The sequence below is a fragment of the Microcaecilia unicolor genome, chromosome 9 (genome assembly GCF_901765095.1).
Source record: "Microcaecilia unicolor chromosome 9, aMicUni1.1, whole genome shotgun sequence".
Classification (NCBI taxonomy): domain Eukaryota; kingdom Metazoa; phylum Chordata; class Amphibia; order Gymnophiona; family Siphonopidae; genus Microcaecilia; species Microcaecilia unicolor.
Window position 1 is genome coordinate 52,116,991 of NC_044039.1, and position 17,679 is coordinate 52,134,669.

The window sequence follows — 17,679 nt, forward strand, 5'->3', positions numbered from 1 at the left end:
ATTAGTCTCTCTAGATTGTAAATGCATCACTAGATGTTATATTCTTGTGGTTTATATTTGTAGTTTATTTTTTTGCATTTTCAAGTTCATTCTTTTAGTAAATATAATTTGTTTTGGTGTATTGTTTCAAGGTTGTTTGCACTTTTCATTTGCCAATACATATATGTTCTCTCTTATGTAAGACTATACATGTACCAGTCTAACTAGTTGCATTATAAATGTACTCTCCTATATGTCAATACATATACATTAATGTTTCATTATTAATATTTTTATCATCCGCATATTACTGTTTGCATTCTATTCTATTTTATATATTTTTTTATTTTATATTTGCTTTTGTATCATTTGCCTTTTACTAGATCTATATTTTAAGATTGTGTAAACTTACAATTACGTTTTGGTCTTTTGCAATTAGTTCTATTATTATATGAGACATAAGTCAAGTAGTATTTTATATTTTTGTTTGTGTCATGCTTTGTCATTTGTACGTTATGTACTGTTTTTAGGGACTCCTGAGGCAGGCCTGTGCGGCCGAAACACGACTCGTGACAAGTCCACATTTTAAGAATTAAACTTATGCTGTGAACTTTGTAGAGTCCAGTAGAAGGTTTTTGTCAACATCTTTTCTGTCTCCTTCGCTGTGACATTTTCCTTTACCTGTTTATATGCCCCATGGCTGGTATAAGGGGTGTGGCTACTGTAGGGGCAGAGCCATAGATGGTGACCCTGCCCGTAATGAGTACTGGTACCTTTTTTCCTATGAAAAAAAAGCACTGCCCAGCACATACCTAAAGGCAGCGTCCCTGGTTGGCTAGTGGAGTCTTACGGGGCAGGAAAGATCCCTAGTCTTTCCTTCCCACTGCTGGCGCTGACTCTCCTGCAGCCGCATCGCTCTTTAAAAATGGCTGCAAGACTTCCAGGGGCGGCCTTGCGAGACTTTCGCTGAAGTCTTGCGAGGCTGCCCTTGTAAGTCTCGGCAGTCATTTTAAAGAAGATGCAGGAGGAGGGTCAGCCTGGCAGCAGGCAGGAAAGACTGGGGATCTTCCCTGCCTTGAAGAATCCACTAGACCACCAGGGACGCTGCCTTCAGGTATGTGCTGGGAGTGGGACCCTTCAGCTTGGGGGAGCAGGGAGGAGGTCTGTGATAGGTAGGTGAGGTAGGGTGGGGAAGGATACTGTAAAAAAAAAAGTTAAATTTTTAAAAATGCCACCAGCTTGTGCATAGGAATGTACACAGAGGAAGTATAATAAGGGAATAACTTTTCATAGGTAGAGTAGTAATTTGTTATAAATCATAATCAGTGTGTCATTTGGAGAGGCTGGTTATAGGGACACCTAACCCTGTTATTGGTGCAGAGACTTTTTTTCTCCTGGTAAAGGGCTTCTAAAACAGACATCATGTTATGAGAATCAGGTGCTCAACATTCAGATTTTCTATCTGTTTACTTATTAATGGCATTTTATCCCACATTAAACATGAATTAGATTGGAACCTGGGAGCATTAAAAAAAATTCCTGGAGAGAGTAATGCATTGCTCCCCCAGGCTCTCTTCCCGGGCATAGCCAGCTCTGCAATTTGGGAGGGGGGGGGGGCACAGAGGTGGACCAGGGAGAGAGCCTGTTGTTAAAAATTTACCAACACACCACTGCTTGATAGGTAAAGATGCCTTCAGGGAACGAAAAGCCTTCATGTGTCTGACAGAAGGAAAAGCTAGTTACTCTAGGACCTTCCCATTCAAAACGGAAACATAATTGGACAAATAGGCAGGAACATCTACTACTACTACTACTATTTAACATTTCTAAAGCACTACTAAGGTTAACATAGAAGGACAGTCCCTGCTCAAAGAGCTTACAATCTAAAGGGCAAATGTACAGTCAGTCAAGTAAGGGCAGTCAAATTGGGGCAGTCTAGATTTCCTGATAGTTATAAAGGTTAGGTGCCGAAAGCAACGTTGAAGAGGTGAACGGAGCAGGGATTTGAAGATGGGTAGGGAGGGGGCTTGGCATACGGGCTCAGGAAGTTTATTCCAAGCATAGGGTGAGGTGAGGTAGAATGGGCGGAGCCTTGAGTTGGCGGTGGTGGAGAAGGGTACTGAGAGGAGGGATTTGTCCTGTGAGCGGAGGTTTCGGGCGGGAATGTAAGGGGAGATGAGAGTAGAGAGGTAATGAGGGGCTGCAGACTGAGTGCATTTGTAGGTAAGAAGGAGAAGCTTGAACTGAATGCGGTATCTGACTGGAAGCTACTACTACTACTATTAAACATTTATATAGCGCTACTAGACTTATGCAGCGCTGTACAATTTAACATGAAAAGACAGTCCCTGCTCAACAGAGCTTACAATCTAAATTGGACAGATGAACAGACAGCTAGGGGTGGGGAAATTGCAGTGGTAGGGGTGATAAGTGAGGGTGTTGAGTAAGAGAGTCATGGTTAAGAGTCGAAAGCAGTAGCAAAGAGGTGGGCTTTAAGCCTAGACTTGAAGACAGCCACTGAGCCTGACGTACTGGCTCAGGGAGTCTATTCCAGGCATAGGGAGCAGCGAGATAGAAGGAACAGAGCCGGGAGTTAGCAGTGGGGGAGAAGGGGGACGACAGGAGACATTTACCCAGCGAACGGAGTTCACGGGGAGGAGTGTAGGGAGAGATGAGAGCGGAAAGATACTGAGAAGCTGCGGAGTGGATGCACTTGTAGGTCAAAAGGAGAAGTTTGAACCGTATGCGGAAGCGGATAGGAAGCCAGTGAAGCGACTTGAGGAGAGGGCTAACGTGAGTATAGCGACTCTGTGAAGTGACCTGAGGAGAGGGGTGATATGAGTAAAACGGTTCAGTTGGAATATAAGACGTGCAGCAGAGTTCTGAACGGATTGAAGGGGGGATAGATGGTTAAGTGGGAGGCCAGTGAGGAGTAGGTTGCAGTAGTCAAGGCGAGATGTAATGAGGGTGTGGATGAGAGTTCGGGTGGTGTGTTCAGAGAGGAAAGGACGAATTTTACTGATGTTAAAGAGGCAGAAGCGACAGGTCTTGGCTGTCTGCTGGATATGCGCAGAGAAGGAGAGGGAGGAGTCGAAGAAGACTCCGAGGTTGCGGGTGAATGAGACAGGGCGGAGGAAGAGGAGAAGTGGGGTTTGGTGGAAAGACGATAAGCTCGGTCTTGGCCATGTTCAGTTTCAGGTGGCGATTGGACATCCATGCAGCAATATCGGATAAGCAGGCCGATACCTTGGCCTGTGTCTCCGCGGTGATGTCTGGTGTGGAGAGATATAGCTGGGTGTCATCAGCATAGAGATGATACTGGAAACCATGAGATGAGATTAGTGAGCACAAGGAAGAGGTGTAGATTGAAAAAAGAAGGGGTCCAAGGACAGATCCCTGGGGAACTCCAACAGAGAGTGGGATGGGGGTGGAGGAAGATCCATGAGAGTGTACTCTGAAAGTGCGGTGGGAGTAGGGTTACCATATGGCTCCAGAAAAAGGAGGACAGATTGAGCCAGCCGGGTTTTACTTCCATTGCTTTCAATGGAAGTAATTGAGCCAGCCGGGTTTTACTTCCATTGCTTTCAGGAAGTAAAACCCGGCTGGCTCAATCCGTCCTCCTTTTTCTGGAGCCATATGGTAACCCTAGGTGGAAGAGATAGGAGGAGAACCAGGAGAGGACAGGGCCCTGGAACACAAATGAGGACAGTGTGGCAAGAAGTAAGTCATGATTGGCAGTGTCAGAAGCGGCGGACAGATCGAGGAGGATGAGGATGGAGTAGTGGCCTCTGGATTTGGCAAGGAACAGGTCATTACAGACTTTAGAAAGTGCTGTTTCTGTCGAGTGTAGAGGGCGAAAACCAGATTGAAGCGGATCGAGGATGGCCTGAGAGGAGAGAAAATCAAGGCAGCGGCTGTGAACGGTGCGCTCAAGTATTTTGGAGAGGAAGGGTAGGAGGGAGATGGGGCGGTAGTTGGAGGGGCAGGTAGGGTCAAGTGATGGTTTTTTGAGGAGAGGTGTGACTACGGCATGCTTGAAGGTGTCAGGACAGTTGCAGTGGAGAGAGAGAGGTTGAGGATATGACAGATGGAGGGGGTGACAGTATGAGAGATGGGATCAGAGGAACAAGTGGTGGATTTTGAGGAAGAAAGAAGGCGGGCGGTTTCCTCCTCGGTGATATCAGGAAAGGAGGAGAAAGAGGCCAGGGTTGGTTGGTTGAGGGAGAGGGTTGAAGAGTAAAGGGGAGGAGGTGGCTTGGTAGTGAACTCAAGGTTGATCTTTTGCACCTTGTCGTGGAAGTAGTCAGCTAGTGATTGAGGAGAGAGTGAGGGGGGGGGGGGGAGCGGAGGGCACTTTGAGTAGGGAGTTAAGGGTGGCGAAGAGACAACGAGGGTTGGAGCTGAGAGAATTGGTCAATTGGGTGTAGTAGTCCTGTTTGGCAAGGAATAGGGAAGACTGGAAGGAGGATAGCATGAATTTGTAATGAAGAAAATCTGAATAGGTGCGAGATTTCTTCCACAGGCATTCAGCAGATTGGGCGCAGGAGCGAAGGTAACGGATGCAAGGGGTCAACCAGGGCTGGGGATTAGTATGCCTTGTGGGACGGGAGATGGATGGTGCGAGGGTGTCCAGAGCAGAGGAGAGAGTGGCATTGTAAGCGGAGACAGCCTTGTCGACAGACTCGGAGGACATGATGGAGGGGAGGAGATTAGAAATTCTAGAGGATAAGGTGGGAGGGTCAATAGCCTGGAGATCTGGAAGTAGTGGTTAATGTTGGGCGGGGCTGAGGGGGGGTGAAGAAGTGTGAAGGTGATCAGGTGATGATCAGAGAGAGGAAGAGCTGAGGCGTGGAAATTGGAGGGCGAGCCGGAAGAGGAGAGGACGAGGTCAAGGCAATGACCATTTTGGTGGGTAGGGGTGGTGGAGCATAGCTGGAGGTTGAAGGAGGATGTTAGAGTGAGGAACTGAGAAGCATGAAGGTCGGATGGGTCATCAGCGTGTGTTAAAGCAGCAGCGTAGCCAGACCTGCCATTTTGGGCGGGCCCCGCATTAACTTGGGTGGGCTGTTCCCAACCCCACCCCTACACAGTAATTTTAAAATATTCCCTCCCTCCCCCCCCCCCGGCATTTTCTTCTGTCTCCCTCGGCCTACCTTGGCAGCGCTTTCTCCCTTCGCCATCCCCTCCCTCTCTTCTGACGGCTCTCCCCGTCCGCGTGGTCTGTTTATTTTTAGTCCTTGAAGCGCCGTTCTCCCTCCAGCACCGCACCGGCGATTCCGATAGCCTTTTGCCAGCGTGCGTCGTCGGGGACGGGGCCTCTCAGGCGCGTCCTGAGGTGGGATGCGCCTAAGAAGAAGCCCCGCCCCCGACGATGCACGCTGGCAGAAGGCTATCGGAATCGCCGGTGCGGTCCTGGAGGGAGAACGGCGCTTCAAGGACTAAAATTAAACAGACCACGTGGATGGGGAGAGCCAGCAGAAGAGGCAGGAAAAGATGGCTTGGGTTGGGGCTTGTTAGGGTGGGCGCTGGGCGGGTGTTATGATTGGGGTCAGAACCCCTCTCAAACTTACCTCTTTCCTGGGGGTCAGCTTTTTAGCTGGCTTCTGTTTCTTTTCTCTGTCCTTTCTGAGCTGGCTCTGTCTCTCTGTGCTGGCAGCTTCCAGCAGCATGGGGTTAATTGTCTCACTTCACTACAGCTGTGGGTGTGGTCTGAGTTGCTCTAACTCTCTTTGGGTGTACTGGCTTCAAGTGTTTCACGGTGTTGCATTGTTGTGGGTTGGGCCTCTCGGGGTTTGAATGTGTACTGCCTGGCTCTAGGGAGAGTGACATCTTCTGGGAGGGCCTTGATAAGGAAGTGGGTTCTTTCTTTCAGGGCCTTCGCAACGTTTGCTTCTGGCTACTTGCTTTAGGTCCAGGTTAGTTTAGTGCAGTGTGCACTTGTGACTTGTGTGTTTGACTTCCCTGTTTTTCCCTTTTGTTACGGTGTGTAGCACTGCTGTTAGTGCAGTGCTGGAGTTTGGTGCTGGGAGCTCCCTTGTTAGTAAGTGTGTAGGAAGCACCTTTTGTTGTTGGGGTATTTGGCTTTCCTGCTTGTTTCCTTGTGCTTGCCCCGCTTTTCCTCATGACCTGTGGATAGCTGCTGTAGCTGGGTGCTTAGGAAGCACCAGGGTGAGAACCCATGTTTAGCTGCTGCAGCTTGGTGCTTAGGAAGTACCAGTGTTAGGTCTGGCATTTGTCTTCCCTTCCTTTTCCCTTGTGGTTTCCCTGCACTTCTGTTAGTGTAGGGCGTAGGGGCACCCCTGTTAGTTTCTGTTGGGAGCACTGCTGTTAGTGGAGGGCTTAGGAGCTTTTCTGTTGGTGTTGGGCTTAGGAATACTTTTGGTCAAATTAGGAGTTAGGTGCCTGAAGGAAAAGCGAAGTAGCAGGACTGGAACAAGCTGGAGCAGGACTGGAGCAAGCTGGAACAGGCGGACTGGAACAAGGTGGAGCAGGTGGGCTGGAGTAGGTGAACTGGAACACGCTGGAATGGACTTTTCTGACCTCATGTGCAACTTTCCTTGAATCAGTCACCTTATTTTCTAACTCTTCTTATTCTCTTATTTGCTGTGTGCGTTAATCCCAAGGTGAAAGCTGGATCTACAGAAGCTCGGCTCCACCGTATGGGTAGGCCACAGGTGGATCCTCAGCAGGTCGATGTCGACTGGGAGGCTGTGTTCGGGTAAGTTTCTTGGTATTCCCGATCTGTTTGGGAGGTCTGCGGTCTGGCGTTCAGCTTATGGCTGCGTGCCGAGTGCGCGGTGTCTCTCTCCTCCTCTTCCCTATCTACGCGGCGGTCGGCGTCTCCTCCCATTCCGAGCCTTTGAAGCGCAATGAGTTTCCGATGATCCCCTAGTTCACCAGTTCTGATTCTGGGCCCGGGCTGAAGGATCACAAGCCTCGTGGCTGTTCTCCGTAAAGGCCGGTGGTCGTGAGGTCGGTCGGCCTCAGCCCTACTGGGCTTCAGTCCGGTCTGGGGACCGTTGGGAACTGGTCTTGGCCACGCTGCAGGCAGACAATTGCGATCAGCCTCAGGTCGCTTACCAGTGTTGGAGGCCAGTGAGGCCGTCGCGGTCTATTAGTCCACCAATCGGGTCCAAATTAACTCCGGTCCGGTTTGGTTAGGATGGTCGAGGTGGGTCTAATTCCCTCAGGGCTTCAGAAGCTCGTTGCGGAGCTCCTTACTTGTCAACCACATCTCCATAAAAGATCTTATGTACCAGTGTTAGCATCTTAAATTGTAATCTAGCTTCTATCGGTAGCCAGTGTCATTGATTCATGTTTGTCTGCTAAAAAGATGACTCTTACAGCCATAGTCTGCACTCTCTGTAACTCGTTCTTTAAATTCTCCATGCAGCCAATATATGTAGAATTACAATGACCTTACTGTGAAAGGATTAAGGACTTTACTAACAAATGAAAAATTTCTAGATCAAAAAATTGGATTATTCTGTTTTCAGCATGTTTCAGGGACAAGTGGTTTCCATGAGTCAAAATAATAAAAATAAATATAGAGGGATCCAAGATGGCGCTGTGAATGGACGCACCTGTGTTAGCTCCTGGAAGTTGCTCTGTTTGTAGGTCCTCTTCGGTGCCTCTGTCGCCTCATCAAACATGGGGAAATGGAGGGGAAAAGTGAAGGAACATCCCTCAGCTCCTGTGACTTCTTCGGCGACAAGGCAGAAAACTTTGCAATTTTTCAGACAGCAACCGGGTCCTCAGGGTTTTTCGACCCCCTCTGTAACTCTTGGCGCTTCGGCGTCGATTGAGAATGGAAACGGGGCTTCCCTGAGCCCCGTGGAACGAGTTGCTCCACCCCAGCCTGGAGGGGAGTTGCTGGCAGCTCTAACAGAGAAGGAAGCCGAAGGGGCTCAGCTCGATCTGTTTGAGGGAGTGTCTGCAGCAACGGAGGCTGAATCTCAACGCCGAGAGCTATTGTTACAATCAGATTCAGGTATTGCCCCAGGACATAGTTTCTAAACTTGCTCGTGTTGAAGATCAACCTCACTCTTCTCCAGCCATTAGTGGTGTGAATAGACCAGCAACTGTGACATTATAGTCACTATGGGACATGGTTTACAGCATTCACACTTCTATGCAAACTACTTTAAAAATGAATACTTCTGATATAAAGACTCTTTCTGAGGCTGCCCTGCTTCAGGCGCAAAAAGACTGCACAGCAAACCTTAGATTTGGAGACTGTGAATACTAAAATTCAAGAAATGGGATCTGTAGAAACAGCTTTGGTTAAGGATAACATTTTCCTACATAAAAGATTGGAGTACCTGGAAAACCAGGCTAGAAGACTTAACCTCAGGTTTCTTAACTTTCCCAAATCGCCTTTAATTTCCCCTTTGGATATGGTTAAAAAATATATGATTGATATTCTTGGAATGGATAAGGACTCACTGCCTCCCCTTACTCGGGCTTATTACATCAGGAGTGGTGGAGTGGTGGAAGAAAATCCCCCGATAGCAGGGGAAGGAATGGATCTTACTTCTTTCCTTGAAAGTTCATTGGAGATAATTACTCACATTTGACTCTGCTTGTTACTTTTGTGCTGGAGCCTGATAGGAATGCCGTATTAAGGCTTTCCTTGAGACACTTAGAAAATCTGTTTCTGGGCTCAAAAATTCGTATTTTTCCTGATCTCTCAAGGCCTACACAGATGAGACGGAGGGCCTTTCTGGAACTCCGCCCTAGGGTGGTGGCACTGGGAGCAACTTTCATATTACGTTTTCCTTGTTATTGTAATGTAATGCTTGAGGGTAAACAGTTTCAATTTCTAGACCCAAAACAGTTAAAAGAATTTCTAGATGCTAGAGTGGAATTGAATGTTGTGTGCCCTCCCTAAATGCAGGCTGGGGTCTGATCCAGCGGTTGCAACCATTAGTTCGTAATTATTGCTATATGTTTTATTTTTAAATTCTAATTCTTGGATTCCAAATTTCCTAAACTTGTGGACAGAAAGGCTGTTAATGATATTTCCTTTTATTTCTTTTTTTGCCTTTTGTATAAATGCCGATTGCATACTCACGTATTGTGATGATATATTGAAATAAATGAATAAATAAATAAATAAATATTTTCTTTCATGCAGATCTCTCATTTGTTTAAACATAACTAAATGGGCTATAAGCTCCCAAAGCAGTCCACTGGTTTTCTCATATTTTTTCCTTGCGATGATTTATACTGTGCCAAAACTGGAAATACAGTAAGACAGAATAATAGAACTCAGTAACATCCAAAACTTATTAATTAACATTATAATTGTGTTTGCATTTGGGTAATAACTGAGAAAATGCTGTTAAAAAATTATATTAAAAAGCATGAAGTCGACTTGGTTAACTTCTGTTAAGTATCAACCAGTAGTAAATAGTAGTAATAAAAAATATCAAGTGCATTTTTATAATATACCACTGCATTCTACAAAACAAAAGGAGCAAGTTCCCACATGCCATCATGCAAGTCAGATGCAAAGAATTAATAAAGAAGGCTAAAAGAGAATATGAAGAGAAACTTGCCGCAGAGGCTAAAACTCATAGTAACAACTTTTTGAGGTACATTAGAAGCAGAAAGACTGTGAGGGAATCCGTGGGGCCATAAGATCACGAAAGAGCAAAAGGGGTGCTCAGGGAGGACAATGCCATAGTGGAGAAATGAATTAATTCTTTGCTTCTGTCTTTACTGAAGAAGATGTAAGAGATCTGCCTGTACCAGAAATGGTTTTCAAGGCTGATGATAACACCAGGTTAACATTGCACTATAAAAAATGGTGTGCTGGAATCGTGCGTGCTGCGGCCAGAAATACTGCCAACAGCTGCATTGGGCCAACGGTAGTTCTAGCATGCAGTAAAGCCCGTGTTGGGCTTACTGCTGCTTTGTAAAAGGGCCCTCAAGCTCTAGTGAAATAACCAGATACTATGGCCCTTATTTTAGAAGCTCTGTTTGTGTTTGGATGTCTGAAACTGCATTTAGGCATCCTTCTAAAACCACTACTTATGCACACATTTATTTGCATCTCTTCTGAAGGTGTGAATGTCACGCATATGTCTGTTGGGTTATTTATGCATACTTTATATTTTGCAAGATATACATGCAAACTCCAAACTCTGCCCAACTCTAGCCCCAGGAATGCCTACTTTATTAGCATATAAACATATTTGCAGGATCACTTCCATGCCTACTTTTATATGTGAATAAGGTGGTGAATTATGAATAGCTTGCTTTCTACATGGAAAAACCATTCCTTTATGTTTGCTCTAACTAGTGACAATGTTAACTGGTATTAACAAGTACATTCATGAGATTATTTACATTTCAGGGTAACTAAGATGTACTGATTACTTTGCAATGGCACACGTCAGTTTAACAGATGTTTTCTGTTTATTTCAATGTAAATGAACTAAATAGAGCATTTAGACTAGCGCTCCATAACGTTCCAGACCTGAACCTGTCTTATTTTTCACATCCCATATCCCACCCCCACCTTTTTTTTTTAGGGATAAACAAACCTGCCAGCAAAAGTTCAAGAAACAGTTTGACAAAATGAACTTTATTTTAATGGAAAACTAAAAACATGCTTTTGCAGGATTCCTACATCTTTTCATTGTTAAGAAAACAGAGGTTCCTTCACCAGACAAGATATGATTAAAATGCAGATCTCCATTGGACAAAAACATGCAAATGTTATGTTACACCTTGCTTATATTCTGTCATAACCTATAAAGTAAAAAAGATAGAATCAATGATCCTAAACGATTATTAAGGAATGTCTCTACAATACATTATTATATTTCATTGTCCCTGGATTTTATAAAGCTGGTTCTAGGTTTCGATTTTAGAAAGACATTAACAGAGGACGGTTTTAAAGTTCTCAAAAGTAGGTAGTATAATACTATGCAAGGAAATAATAGGCAAGGAAAGAAATTAACGGAGGAAGGTTTTAAGGTTCTGAAAGGTAGGTAGTATGATACTACAGTTATTTCCTTGCACGGTAAATTGAATTACAATAATATTTCCTACTGTATCTGAGGAATAATTAGGTGTACTATCCTAAAGTTTATATACTTCTTACTCAATATTTGCAGCTGCTGAAGAGACCATAATATATAAGGGAGACTAGAAGGAATAAAAAGAACAAGGGGGTCAATTTTCAAAGTGATTTTAACCAGCCAGAAACAACTCCTTGCTGGTTAAATCACTTATTCAGTTTAACTAGCACTTAAAGCAAAACCGGATATTTTGTGGGCGGAGTGAGCACTCGGCCTGTTAAGTGCCAATATTCAGCTGTTAACCAGCCAAGGTTACCACATAAATAAGAACGCATAAATGTCAGTCCTATTTTTATGCAGTGTCCCGTGGTGATGCATAATCGAACGGGGCCGGACATCTACAAGGGCGGCCATCTTCAAGGCCAGCCCCGTAAAGCGGCGTCCCGATCGTATTATTATTGAAACAAGATGGCCGTCCATCTTTCGTTTCGATAATATGGTCGGAGCCGGCCAAATCTCAACATTTGGACCAGCTTTAGAGATGGCCGGCATTGGTTTTCAGTGATAATGGAAACTAATGCTGGCCATCTCAAACCCGGCCAAATGCAAGCCATTTGGTCATGGGAGGAGCCAGCGTTTGTAGTGCACTGGCACCCTCACATGCCAGGACACCAATCGGGCACCCTAGGGGGCACTGCAGTGGACTTCAAAAATTGCTCCCAGGTGCATAGCTCCCTTACCTTGTGTGCTGAGCCCCCCAAATCCCCCCCAAAACCCACTCCCCACAACTGTACATCACTCCCATAGCCCTTAGGGATGAAGGGGGGCACCTACATGTGGGTACAGTGGGTTTGGGGGGGGGTGTTGGAGGGCTCCCATTTACCACCACAAGTGTAACATGTAGGGGGGGGATGGACCTGGGTCCACCTGCCTGAAGTGCACTGCACCCACTAAAAACTGCTCCAGGGACCTGTATACTGCTGTCAGGGAGCTGGGTATGACATTTGAGGCTGGCATAGAGGGTGGCAAAAAATGTTTTCTATTTTTTTTTTGGGTGGGAGGGGGTAGGTGACCACTGGGGGAGTAAGGGGAGGTGATCCCCGATTCCCTCCGGTGGTCATCTGGTCAGTTGGGGCACCTTTTTGAGGCTTGGTCATGAACAAAAAGGGACCAAGTAAAGTCAGCCAAATGCTTGTCAGGACCGGCTTTCTTTTTCCCATTATTGGGTGAAGCCGGCCATCTCGTAATACGCCCATGTCTGGCCTTCTGTACCCTGCCGACACGCCCCCTTGAAGTTTAGCCGGCTCCGCGACGGAAAGCAGTTGAAGCCGGCCAAAATCGGCTTTCGATTATACCGATTTGGAGATGGCTGGCCATCTCCCGATTTGTGTCAGAAGATGGCCGGCCTTCTCGTTTGAAAATAAGCAGGATAGCCAGTTAAGTACTGAATATCGCACTTAGGAGTTTTTTTACAAAAGTGTTCTAGCATTTTTAGCGAGCACCAGAGACGCCTATAGGAATATACAGGCATATCTAGTGTTTAGCGCACACTTATTTTTAGCGTGTGCTACAAACACTAGCACACCTTTATAAAAGGTTCACTTCACCCACTATGGTCCATTATGGTCTGGAGTTCGGACATAGCTCAGCATTAAATTTCTGGGTGTAATGCCAGTGGCAGTTAGCAAAATTCTGAGCATCACTGGTTGAATATTGACCCCTAAGGAGAAGACCAAGATTAATGTGGCCTATTAACTTTGAAGCAACCAGATGGCCCTTATTTTAGAAGCTCTGTTCACATTTTGAATGTTTTGAAAATGGCATTTAGACATCCATATTTCATGGACAACCAAATCTTGATTTTATAAAGCTTGTATATGAATATCTAAAATCTCAACATGTTCTTATTGAAAGGGGGCTTGGTCTGGGCATCTTGTGGGTGGGAGTAGAGATGGGCCAAATTATGGACATCCAACTCCAATTTTAGAAGGTGAAGGGACATCTATGTCCAAAAAGATGTATTTTGGTATTTAGACCTGGTACTCGGCACATCCAGATTACAGAAAGTGCTCTGATTGAGCAGCTGTCCACTGGAGAGATTAAGAAAAGTCACCGTAGGTATTTTTCGGCCCCTGCAGGGACCACAATTAAAAAAAATCATAATGAGCTGCAGTGAAATTTGAACCACAGTCCCTAGTTCTCAGCCCACTCCTCTAACTTTAGGCTACTCTTCTACTTCACATGGATATCTATATAGCCAAATGTCTCCTTGAGAATCAAATTTTGCATGCCTTAAGATAAGTGAATTTTGCAATTAATGGTTGAGCTTTGATAATCAATTGATAACTACTGAAATATAAAGAAGCAATAATTACATTGATGGAAATAGAATATATTAATTTGAAATTGTTATTGCACATGTAACCCCCTGAGGAGAACCAGTAATAGAATGATGTCTGAGTGAGTACCCCCAGGGGATTATAGAATCATGGGATGGGAGAGGGGATATACCCAGCTGAAGTATATGGAGGCAATGTGTATTGGTGCAGTTCTGTTGATGTGATATGCGAGAAATAAATGATACATTAATGATTGGCAGATAATAGTAATTGGGGGGAATGATGAAGTGAATAAAAGTGAATGCCATTTTGTGCATAGGGTCTTTGGTTGCCCAAACCCCCTCCTGGACCCTGCTGAAGAAAGCAGAGGTTGAAGCAAGAAGGCTCCAGAGGGGGGAGAGAGAGAATACCTCCCCCTGTGAGCACAGCAGAGACAGACCTGTTTGGACCTGGAGGTGGGTGAAAGGAACTGCACCTCTGGGGAAGAATGACAAACAGGGAGGTCCAGTCCATAACCATGCCCCTTTTTGGATCTACACATTAGAAATTAGGCGCTATGCATTACAGAACACGCTTAGCAAGTTATGCGTATAAATTCTAATTATTGCCAATTAGTGCTCATTATTGCTTCTTATGTACTGTTAACAATGCTGATTGGCTTAAGCCAATTATGTTATGCATGTTGTTATAGATTACACTTGGATTTTGGCATGGAATGCTAGGCACAATACATAGAATCTGATGGTTAATGTGATGCTCTTTAAGAGTTATTGCAAACTATAATCTATGTAGCATTTTTACCATAAATACCATATGGAACAGACCTTACCAATGAAGCATTTATGCTGAATATACACATTTCAGCACAAACATGTCTATCTGAAACTGTAAGATGTACAGAATCGAAAAGAGATTTCTATGGTATTTTCAAGGTTAATAATGTTAAAAATATAGGCATTCAAACAGAAAATCTTACAAAATATCTGGATATTTTTCTTCATCATAGTGCTTTAGTTGTATAGTAAATCATGCCTAGATAATATCTTTCAGTCATAAGTGGATCAGAAATCATTACTGAGGGGAATAAAAGCTTTCATACTCTTACCTTATCCTTTAGTTGGATCAGTCTGGCTCCTATAGTATAATATCCTTTGTCTACCCCTTTTTCTAAAAGAAACAAAAAAATAAAACATTCATTAAACAAGTGGTAAGCGGAGAATATAAATTAAAAGTAAAGTGACTTTAATACCATATAACATACTAAAAACATTAGGTCAACAAGAATAAAATGCAGGTTCATATTCTAACTTCATTTAAAAAAATTGTGCCTAAAAAGGACAGAATGTATGCCACATATGGACAAGGTTGAAAAATACACAGTGTACAAAATCCTGAGTGGAGTAAAACAGGTAACAGTAAATCAATTGTTTACTCTCTCAAAAATACAAAGACTAGGGGGACACAAGCAGTTACATTGTAATACTTTTAAAAATAACAGGAGAAAATATCTTTTCACTCAACAAATAGTCAAGCTCTGGAACTTGTTGCTGGAGGATGTGATAACAGCAGTTAGCATATCTGGGTTTAACAAAGGTTTGGGCAAGTTTATGGAGGAAACATCCATAATCTGCTATTAAGATAGACATGGGATAAGCATTGTTTATCCCTGGGATCTATAGCATGAATCTTGCAACTATCTGGGATTCTGCCAGGTGCTTGTGACCTTGGTTGACCGCTGTTGGAAGCATGATACTGCCCCTGTATGGTAATTCTTATGTTCTTATATTATATCTATATACACCATTAATGAGGCAATATTTATATATGTGTTTAATACTTGCAGATTTTAGCAAGACAAAGTGATATTCAAGCGACTTGCCTGGTTACATAGTAACATAGTAAATGATGGCCGATAAAGACCTGTACGGTCCATCCAGTCTGCCCAACAAGAAAAATTCATTTTACATGGTATGCGATATATGTATACCCGAGTTTGATTTGTCCTTGCTATTCTCAGGGCACAGATCATAGAAGTCTGCCCAGCACTGTTCTTGTACTAAAAGTGCTGAAGCTAACGTTGAAGCTCCTTAAAATTTACACTGCAGTTCATCCATATCTATTCAGCTACGATCAGGGTATAGACCATAGAAGTCTGCTTGGCACTGGTTTAGCTTCCCAATTACCGGCGTTGCCACCCAATCTCCGCTAAGGTTCTGTAGATCCATTCCTTCTAAACAGGATTCCTTAGTTTATATGTCTAGAAACATACTGTCTGAATTTCTCCCCAAGAATCCTTTTTCCCATCACTGAAAGATGTAGCCCATCATTACAGTACAGCCTGCTATTTTTCCACGTATTACCCCATGCTCCTGTGTATCTAAAACCTTTTTCTTTACACCAAGGCTCAAGCCACTGATTGAATTCCACTGTTTTACGTAGTCTTTCCTTTCCCTTCCCCCACGTAGGAATTACTTCAGAAAAAGCCACAGTCCAAACCAAAGATTTCAGTCCCTCCCCAAGCTTCTGTCTCTCTCTGCTGGCGAAAAACACACATAAACACAATCAATAAACAGGAGCGAAAAACATACACAACGAGAGGAAAAATAGACCCCACAATATTCTGGCAACAAATCTAGCAGAACGAATGGTCAACAAACGCTGACACCATCCAATTCCTCCAAGAATGGGACGATCTATGTACAACAACATTAGACAAAATTGCCCCAATCCAAACCAGAACATCACACAGGAAAAAAGCAAATCCATGGTTCACCGAAGAGCTGAAAAAAATTAAAAACACACAGTCAGGAAACTAGAACGTAGAATGGAACAAAGAAGAGACGAACAAACACTAAACGCTGGAAATTACTTCGGAGAAAATACCAAATACACCATAAAACAGACCAAAGACTACATTACAAAACAATAATAGGACCAAACTACAAAGACACACATAAACTCTTCAACCTTGTGAACAAACTGTTAGACACCACACCAGTTACAAACAATGGCAAAAATATACCAGATGTGGACAACCTTGCGAAATACTTCAAGGAGAAAACTATACAACTACGACTCAAAATACTCGTTAGCCCTATTGAGTACGCCACACTTTTAGATTGTCTAGATCCAGAAGAAGGAACACACCCAGCAAACAGAACATGGACCGAATTTGAAATACTATCAGAAGACCCCATCTCTGAAACTCTCAAAAGATATGCCAAATCCCACTGCAAACTAGACACATGCCCAAATAACCTCATGAAATCTGCTCCTCAACAATTCATAATAGACCTAACGAACCATGTGAACTTCATGCTACAAAACGGACTTTTCCCAAAAGAAAAAGGAAAAATCTTACTCACCCCAATTCCTAAAGATACAAAGAAAAGCACGAGTGAATTAACCAACTACAGGCCAGTAGCATCCATACCACTAATAACCAAAATAACCGAAGGAATGGTAACTAAACAACTCACAAACTATCTAAACAAACACTCAATACTGCATGATGCCCAATCAGGATTCTGGTCGAATCATAGCACAGAAACAGTATTAGTCACCCTTATGACTAAATTTAAACAAATAATTGCGACTGGCAAACAACATACTCCTCCTACAATCTTGACATGTCAGTGCCTTCGATATGGTTGACCACGGAATCCTACTACACATACTCGAATACTTTGGCATTGGAGGAAATGTCCTGAATTGGTTCAAGGGGGTTCCTAACCCAACGTTCGTACCAAGTCACATCAAATTCAACCACCATCTAAGGCATGGACACCTGAATGTGGAGTACCACAAGGATCACCTCTCTCACCAACCCATTTTCAATCTAATGATGATCCGTCTGGCAAACTATCAAACCATAACCTCAACCCATATATCTACGCTGATGATGTGACAATATACATCCCTTTCAAACAAGACATTAATGAAATATTCAACGAAATCAATCAAAGCCTACACATCATGAACACATGGGCAGATGCATTTCATCTGAAATTAAATGCAGAAAAAACTCAATGCCTGATACTCACCTCCCAATACAACACAAAGGAATTTACCGCTTTAAACACACCTAACCTAAACCTTCAAATCTCAGAAACGCTAAAAATCCTTGGAGTCGTTATCGACCGCCATCTAACGCTCGAAAATCACACAAACAACACAACTAAAAAGATGTTTTACTGCATGTGGAAACTGAAAAGGATAAGACCATTCTTCCCAAGATCCGTCTTTCGCAGCCTAGTACAATCCCTCGTACTCAGCCATCTGGATTACTGCAACTCACTTTACGCAGGTTGCAAGCACTGAGGAAACTTCAA

General features: G+C 43.8%; 1 long non-coding RNA gene across 1 annotated transcript in view; it reads right to left on the reverse strand.

Moving 5' to 3' along the window:
* Positions 1-10,655: 10,655 nt before the first annotated feature.
* LOC115478099 overlaps positions 10,656-17,679 on the reverse strand; it is a 32,601-nt gene continuing 25,577 nt past the window's right edge. Inside the window, exons 4-5 of the long non-coding RNA XR_003943439.1 lie at positions 14,454-14,515; positions 10,656-10,737 (exon numbers count right to left, since the gene is read on the reverse strand). This is a non-coding gene — a long non-coding RNA (uncharacterized LOC115478099). The remainder of the gene's footprint in view (positions 10,738-14,453; positions 14,516-17,679) is intronic.